The sequence below is a fragment of the Sorex araneus genome, chromosome 6, assembly GCF_027595985.1.
Source record: "Sorex araneus isolate mSorAra2 chromosome 6, mSorAra2.pri, whole genome shotgun sequence".
Classification (NCBI taxonomy): Eukaryota; Metazoa; Chordata; class Mammalia; order Eulipotyphla; family Soricidae; genus Sorex; species Sorex araneus.
This window is the reverse complement of record NC_073307.1, coordinates 10,765,419-10,774,686: the sequence shown is the minus strand read 5'-3', so window position 1 is coordinate 10,774,686 and position 9,268 is coordinate 10,765,419. Positions and strand designations below refer to the sequence as shown.

The window sequence follows — 9,268 nt, the reverse complement described above, 5'->3', positions numbered from 1 at the left end:
CAGAGACTGAGACTACCAGGGAGAGGTCAGGAATGGAAGTAGGAATCACTTCCCTACTCACCCACCACCTGCAACACTGTCATTGATGTTTTCAGTCTCCTCATTACCATCCTCCTCCCGCTCAGTGATACAGCATTGTAAATGCAGGATTAGTCCTAGAGGTATACCTCTGCCCATCATCAGAACAACATAGGAAGCTACCACAGGTGTGTTAGCAGAATAATTCTGCTGCCAATCCATGCAAATTTAAAGTGGAATTCTCTCAAATAAAATTATCCAAAGGGTAAACCAGAATTGAAGGAGGTAACAAAGAATGGTAGCTACGTCCACTACCCAGCCATCGCCACACTCCAGGCCACTCTCCGGATACTTAGGCCGAACCTCACGCATGAGTGAAGCCCCACAAAACCAGTTAAGCAGAACTTTGTGACCTTGAACTCTAAGTTCAAGGAGACCCAGAAACAAGATCCTCTGTCTGCCTCCTCCAATCTCCAGCATCTGAGGAAGGGGGTCAAACCCAGATGCCCCACTCTACCCAAACCAGATAAATACCTCACCAGCCGACTCCCACTACATCCACTACCCAGCCACCGCCAAGCTCCAGGTCACTCTCCAGACTGACACACCATAAGACACCTAATGCCCATTATCCTGCACCATATTTGATGGGGTTCAAATATGGTGTGAACCATGTTTACATCTCTAAGGGCAATTGGAGGCCACCCTAAAAGCCTCCATACCTCTCAGAGAGCCCGGCAAGCTACCGAGAGTATCCTGCCCACACGGCAGAGCCTAGCAAGCTACCGTGGCATATTCCATATGCCAACAACAGTAACAACAATCGGCCTCCTTCACCTGACAATGAAAGAGCCCCCGATATGACAGTGTAAAGAAAGATGAGCAAGGACAGGCTGAAAAAATACCAGGGACAAACTAGACTGCCAAAATGAAGAAAGACTAAAATGATTGTCTGTATTTTTTCAACGCACGTATTCTGGCATCAGAAGCATCCATCAAGGATCTGATGGTGCAAGCACAGAAGATCAACTACAACATCATTGGTCTGACTAAAACGAGAAGACATCAATAACATCATGCCATTTTCGACACTGGAGAAGAATTGTTCCTCGGAATATGCAACAACAGAGGCGTCGGTGGTGTCAGTGTCCTTGTCAACATGAACTTGGCCATGAGCATTGATTCATTCAAAAGCCTAACAACCCGAATCGGACGATTACGCTTGAATAGATGTGGCTCACTGCCTGCAGTTTCTATCTTCATCATCTATGCACCAACATCCAACTACGATGAAGAAGAAATTGAGAGGTTCTTCATGGAATTGGAGAAGATCTATAAAGAAGACCACACCTTCTACAAGATCACTGTTGGGGATTTTAATGCCAAGATAGGTCCAAGGTCACCGAATAACTCCACATTGGGACCCATGGCCTAGAATGGAATGATCAGGGTGAGAGACTGTCTGAGTTCATCATGTCTACCAAGACCATCCATGGTAACTCACAGTTCCAGAAGGCCAAATCTGAACACTGGACATGGGAGTCTCCCAGTGGACAGTTCCACAATGAAATTGACCACATCGTATTCAATCAAAGATTTTCCTGACTGATGTTGCTGTTGTTCCAAAATTCAAAACGGGATCGGACCACTGTCTCCTTCATGCAAAATTCTACTTAACAAAGCGGGGAGAAAGGTCTGCAAACTTTAAGTATATGAAGGCAACTCCCAGAATGACCACAAACTGGGAGCTCTTTGGCACTATTGCAACAATGTGGGAAGATCCATCCTTGACAACATCGACAAGGAATACGATCAAATGGTTCAGCACCTCCATGACTGTGTGAAGATTGCTGAGAGTGAGAAAGTCACAAACAGACGCCTGTCTTCGAAAACTCTCGAGCTCATTCATCAATGTGGTTTGGCGCATGCTCAGGCAACCTCAAACTAATGCCCTAGTTTGTAAAGCAGTGCAGAGATTCGATAAAGGAAGTCCTCAAAGAGAGAAGAGCAGCAGTGTTGGCCGATGCGGCAGATGCTGGGAAATGTATTCACAACGCTCTTCTGTCCTTTGCCAACTACAAGACCAAGATGACTGCCCTCCAATGTCCTGATGGATCTATCACATCTTCCAGAAAGTCAATGGAGGAATCAGTTGGGATGGCAGATGTGTGCTGAAAGTAGATAACAGACCAAACATGATGACCTCTCAGTGTCTGTGTTGCAAGCCATGATGCCCAAAAGTAGAGAGAGAGTGAGTATGGGGGATATTGTCTGCCATGGAGGCAGGTGGAGGGTGGAGGGTGGAAAAGGGGGTGTATACTGGGGATATTGGTGGTGGGGAATATGCACTGGTGTAAGGATGGGTGTTTGATCATTCTGTAATTGTAACCCAAATATGAAAGCTTGTAACTATCTCACAGTGAGTCAATCAAATTTTAAAAACTTAAAAAAAAAGAAATTTTTTTTCATAAAAACCCACAGAGAGATGGTAGATAGGAAGGAACACCTGGAAAAAGGCATAATTTATGTGGAAAGGATGTCAAGTAGCAATCTCCCAGGAGATCATATCAGATAGTAAAGGTGATAATACAATAATGACTCAAATGCAAGAGGAGGAAGATTTAGCGGGAAAAAATTAAAACCTCCAAAAAATATCTGACTATCTGAAGAGTACACAGAATTGTCAGAATATCAGAGGTGAAGAGAAAGATGGGAACAGAGACCACATAGAAAGAAGTAGCCAGAACTTCCCAAACCAAACACAGGAGCTGCTAAGGGAGATGTCCAGAAAGCTGAAGAGTACAGACACCTGGGAATCTCCAAACTGTCAGGAGTCAGTTATACATAAGAAGTATTAAAGGCCACAAGGTGGAAACAGGGACAACATCGCATCCTAAGGCACCTTTATCAAGCTAGAATTCCTCAGATTTCTCAGCAAAAAACCATACAGGCAGACAGGGAGTAGGACGGCACCAAAACGTTAAAGGACAAGAGCTAAAGCCAAAAGTTTGAGGTGGCAATATTTATCATTCAAATATCATAAACAAATAAAAGCATTTTTGGTTTACCACCACCAAGCCTGCTCTACAAAATAATAGTTAAAGCAATTCCACATTGAAAGAAGAGATAAATGATAATAATTAAAGGGAAAAGGAATACAGAAAACATATAGTCCATTGTAGAAGATCCAACACACTACACACACACAAACATGCACACACACACACACAAACTTTATTATTATTTGGAAGGAGGGACCTTCCTCAGCACTGCTAAGGAGACCATATACAGTTCTAAGGATCCAACCAGGGCCCTCTGCATGTGATGTAAGTGCCATGATCCCCATGCTCTTTCTCTTGGCCTTAGAAGACTTAATTAGATCTAAAAAGTGATACAATACCCCAGGCAACCACAGATCAAAATTTGGAGCAGAGACATTCGGAAGGGACAAAAAGTGAGTCACTTCAGAGAATCACCATGGAAAAACTACAGAAATTGCTAGAAGCAACGAGACAGGGGTGGTGGAGTTGTGATAACTTTGTACACCAAAGTCATAAACATGATTATTGTCAACCATATTACTGTAATAATATACTATTTTACAAGACAAAGAAAAAGAACTAAAATAGAAAAAGTAGAAGTGCTAAGTTTTTTTTTCTTAAGAAGTCAGTGTTGCTCTACATCAATAATCATCTAAAATGAGACTGGTCTGAACTCACTAACCAGGTGGCAGAGACTGGCTGTATGGATTACAGAGATATGAAGCTAAATCCCTGAAATGTATTTTTTAAATCCATTATAAGTCAGTACAAATAAAAGTTAAAAGTACTACCACAGTAGTTTATCTAGTTAGAGCCAAGCTCTGTGAAAGAAGTTTGAAAAAATATTGTTATAAACAAAAGAATGTAGCACTGTAGCACTGTTGTCCCATTGTTCATCAATTTGCTCGAGTAGGCACCAGTAACATCTCCATTGTGAGACTTGTTGTTACTGTTTTTGACATATCGAATATGCCACGGGTAGCTTGTCAGGCTCTGCCGTGGGGGTGGGATACTCTCTGTAGCTTGCCAAGCTCTCTGAGAGGGACCGAGGAATTGAACCGAGGTGTGGCATGTGCAAGACAAATACCCTACCCACTATGCTATTGCTCCAGCCCAAAAAATACTATTACATCTAATAAAAGTCTGACACTCCTACATATTTCATTTTTATAATATATGCATATTTCAATATAAATTACATTAATTATCACCAAACATTGTTTGGGAAGTGTATGCAATTTATATTACTTAAAACATGTATTTCAATCATCATTGCATTTTTCTTAATATTATCTCCGGTCAGCTAGGGAAAGCCGGCGGCTCTCTCTCTATTGCATTTGGCGGACTCGAGCCACTTCCCCACCTAGGATGGCCAGTACCATGGGCGGACGAAGGAGGAGATGAGGGCCAGGCTGGTTGGTGATCATTCTTCCCATGCACCTGTTCCGATGTCACTAAGCGCATTGCCATCTCACCCTGTCTCCCTGCTCATCTCTCCATGCTCCATCTCTCAGCTGGCGTCTCCTCATATCTCATCAACTCCCTGCATTGGGGGTAGCCACCACACTATGCCCTGTAGCAAAATCAACATATGAAAGCTCTTCTTCTGCTCAACGGCAAAATATCACTTAAAGATGTTTCTCCTCTCCTTAGTTCAATAACTTAATTAACATCTTAATTCTACTTCTTAATATTAGTTATTTTGTATGGACACAGTAAGAGATACATTAACTTTGTAGGGTGGCTCTCCTGGGGACATCTCACTATAGATCTCAGACTACAGTACTCAGGCCAGATTAATTTTTCCTAACCCTAGGAGGGTCCTAATCTAGATGTTACTTTTTGGTTCATGACGGAAATTGTCCATGACCATACTCCTAACTTATATTTAAGTATCATGGCAATTGGGCTGGTTCATTTTGATTCCAGGGTCGCTCACAGCTTGCCCTGGGTCCATCCAATTCCTCATTGGGACCCTGCTTTTGGAGTTCTAGAAAGTAAGGGCAACTGAGGCTTAAGTCAAGAGAATAGATGTCCAGGAGTGAATATCATTTGGAGTCAATTAACTCCCAACTTACAAAAGCATAGCATTAACTGTCTTCCTGTGTTTATACAAAAAGTACTGTCATCACTGTATCACTGTCATCCGTTACTCATCGATTTGCTTGAGCAGGCACCAGTAATGTCTCCATTGTGAGACTTGTTGCTACTGTTTTTGGCATATCGAATACGCCACGGGGAGCTTGCCAGGCTCTGCCATGTGGGCGGGATACTCTTGGTAGCTTGCTGGGCTCTCCGAGAGGGGCAAAGGAATAGAACCCAGGTCGGCCACATGCAAGGCAAATGCCCTACCCGCTGTGCTATTGCTCCAGCCCCACCATGGCACTAGCAGGAGTAAAATGGGCACCATCGAGCAGAACTATCATGAAACATTTGCTTCCAAGCCAAAAGAGAGCTTTGTATTATGTTTGTCATCATAAATCAACATTTTCTTCTCTCTCAGATGACTATAATTACAAAGTTGAGCTTGCTTTGACATCTGATAGGAGGACCATAGTGTGCTACCACCCTTCTGTGGACATTCCCTATGAACACATAAAATCTATTCCTCAATCAGATCCTGTGCATAATAATGAAGAAACCCAGGGTCAAGTCCTAAAAACCAAATTGCAAGATAAAAGTTGCAATTTGGTTCAATTTATATTGAACAATGACCCATGATAGTACAACTGAGCAAAATGTTCTTTACTACAACACACTGCTGGTACCCTCATGGAAGTAGTGTAGACGTCGAAAGAAACTGGATCCTCCCAAAGACAGATGAATTTGAGGAATCGAAGAGAAATGTTATTCTCTGTCTCATTTGTGATTTGAGAAAATGTAGCACTGCACAGTTGCACTGTCGTCCTGTTGTTCATCCATTTGCTTGAGCAGGCACCAGTAATGTCTCCATTGGGAGACTTGTTGTTACTGTTTTTGGCGTATTGAACACACCACAGGAAGCTAGTCAGGCTCTGCCATGCAGGCGGGATACTCTCAGTAGCTTGCTGGGCTCTCCGAGAGGGCCGGAAGAATCAAATGACTAGGAATTTTAATAACATGAACTTGCACCACTAGCTTATATTCACTATTATGTTATATATATAGTAAAAATGTTGCTCAGAATTAACTGTGCAAAGGACTTAAGGAGAAGAGAAAAGCAGTATTTACAAATTAACAATCTAATTAGGAGATAAAGGTTGTTGAGAGGTTGGGGAAGCAGAGCACAAAGAAAGAGTTTACAAATAAAAACAGAGGAATGGGAGTACTGTGATGGGAGTAACCCAATAAACCTAAGCTCCCTGTGGCAAAGCATAAAGGACAAATCAATGTTATCCTACAAGAGTTCCATATCTAATAAAATAGTATATCACTGCCATGTTTATATCTGCAATATACAATATATAAAATAAAATATGTATAAAAATGCATAGCAAATATATGAATGATACCTACATGCATGCTTATTATAGATGTAAAACGTATATGATAAAATATATATATATATATATGCAAAATATATATGATCTACAAACTAACCACATCAATCCTTTGGCCATGCATTATCTACTAAAATCATTATGTAGCATACCTTCATCTTTTTCTTTTTTTCAAGCACATCTAAAAGAGATAAAGCTTTTTACTATCAGCATTGTGGACAAAATAAATGAAAAGGTATCGAAATTCTCAGTCCAACGCATACTTCTCTATATCTTGTTTTAACTTTCAACTACCTCAAGACACTTGGCAGCTCTGTTTCGGCTCGTTTTTCATCTGCACCCCTCCCTGAAAAAGAACAAAATACAAAAACACTTTTTCATCCTGAAATTTCAGGACTGCATCTATTCCCTACTGGTATAAAACTGTTTTTGCAAAAGGGTAAGTTTTACTATCACGCATCTGCAATTCTTTCACTTCATGTCCTCTGGATTTAACCTTTTACAAGCACACTGCTCCTTAAATCTTTCCTAGACTCCAGGGGAGACAGAAAAGTCACAGGCATGGATGGTGGGTTACCAGGGCAGGTGGGCTGGTAGAAATAGTAGGTGCAAAGAAACAAGGAATTCTTTTTGCAAGAAGGGAGCAAAGGAAATTAATTGATCAGAGATGAGATTCTGCTTGTATTTTGCACATTGGACACTTTCAGCCTCATCAATCAGCACTGTGATATTCACCATCTATATTTCCTGTATCAAATGTGCTGAGTTTAAATCTATGAGTACCTCAATCTCAATACTTTCTATGAAAAGACATTTGCTATCGTTTCCCCCCTCCCAGTTTTTAGAGCTTAAAATAAACTGATTAAATACTAACTAAACTGGAAAGCCACAAATACTACAGAAAAACAATAAGATCAATAACCAGAACCAGACCATAAGATAAAAGCTTGCTAAAGTTGCTCAAGAAAGACCAAACACGTGCTAAACAGAGGGAGATCTGGGAATTTTGAGTTGAAAATTAAGTCACAAAGCCTGTGGATACACTGGGTAGACTTTGGATTTTAGAGTTAGTGGGGGGGGGGAGAAGAAAACAAGGATTATTTCAGTGATTTAAGCTGAAGAGTGACAGACTCATATCTCAAATGGGTATGTTTTAAGATTTTCCTTGATGACTGTTTGGGGGCCAAAGAGAGAATGCGTGACTGTTGCAGTGCCTGAGAGCAGAAAGGCTCATTAAGAAGTTATGATAGTTTGGAGATGGTGCTGCATAATAAAGTTGTACTCTAAGGGATCACTAAGAAAATGATGGCTGGAGGAACCAGTTAGGATGGGAGATGCATGCCAAAAGTAGATAATGGACCAAACATGATGGCCTCTCAGTGTCTGTGTTGCAAGCCATAATGCCCCAAAGTAGAGAGAGAGTATGGGGAATATTGTCTGCCTTAGAGGCAGGGGGAGGGTGGGAAAGGGGGGTTATACCCGGGATATTGGTGGTGGGGAATGTGCACTGGTGGAGGGATGGGTGCTTGATCATTGTGAGATTGTAACCCAAACACGAAAGCTTGTAACTATCTCATGGTGATTCAATAAATTTTTTTAAAAAAATTAAAAATAGTATTTACATTAATATTATACCCCCATTCCCTCAAAATCAAAACTATTTAAATATTCAAGTAAAAAAATATGAAAAGCTATGCCGTTCGCTCTAACCAACACAGATCTGGGGTTCTTGATAGGAGTACAGGTTGGAGATCAGAGTGAGAAGCACAGAAATTTCAGATCCTGGGGGGAATGCTATGAAAGGTGAATCCAGGATGGTTGCCGTTGCCCGTACAGCAGGAAATAACTTTAAGCTCTTGAGGTGGGGGAGGGCCTGTGGAATGTGTCAGGGAGAAACGTGGGTTTCGTTTTGAATATGATAAATCTGAATGTCTATTCCACATTCTAGAAGAGATGTCAAGTAGTCAGTTTGATAAATGAGTACAGAGTTCTGGAAAGACATCTTGGCAGAGGATATAAATTTAAGAGTCGTAAGGCACACATAAAAGATATGAGGCTGGTTGAGATCAACTCAGGGACTGGAGAGAGAAAAAGGCACATTAAAGAGCAGTGTTACTGGGGTGCCTCTCCATCCCCCCAATACTGACTTGGGCAGGCAGGAAGGAGCATGGCAAAGCCAGTCCAGAGACTGTTCCTGCTGGGCCTGACACAGAGGTGTGAGAGATACAGTTGCTTGAACCACTTATCACTTACCACCAACGAGACAATCACTGCAGTACGTCTGCAAAGCTTCCACCTTTAAAAGCTGAAAAAAAATGTCCTATTGACTAGATTTTCCTATTGTGTGAGAGTATTTGGAAACTGCAGTCATAAGGATCTTTTCTTTATTTTATTTTTTTTAATCTCACAAGACAATAAAAGTGAAATATTTCCCCCCAGAAGCACGTTAGTCTAAATAACTAAGATTATGTCAAAATAACAAATGTTTTGCTTATCCCTAAATTATTTCGCCAACAGACACTGCTATCCCATGGCATGTACTTGTGATCAGTGGGGAGTTATTGGAGTTATTATACCTGATGAATACACAGAATTGTCTTGCAGAAGGCTTCACAACTTAAGGAATAAATTGCTAAAAAGAAATGCTGACTTTTGGTTTTTATTGATGAATCATGAGTAAAATATTTTGTAAAGAATAAAGTTATTATATCTTAGCTATTAAGCTGAAAC

The 9,268-nt window shown here is 41.0% G+C and overlaps 1 pseudogene; it reads left to right on the top strand.

Moving 5' to 3' along the window:
• The first annotated feature begins 5,438 nt into the window (after positions 1-5,438).
• On the top strand, positions 5,439-5,883 carry LOC101551672 (39S ribosomal protein L42, mitochondrial-like; annotated as a pseudogene).
• Positions 5,884-9,268: the final 3,385 nt, after the last annotated feature.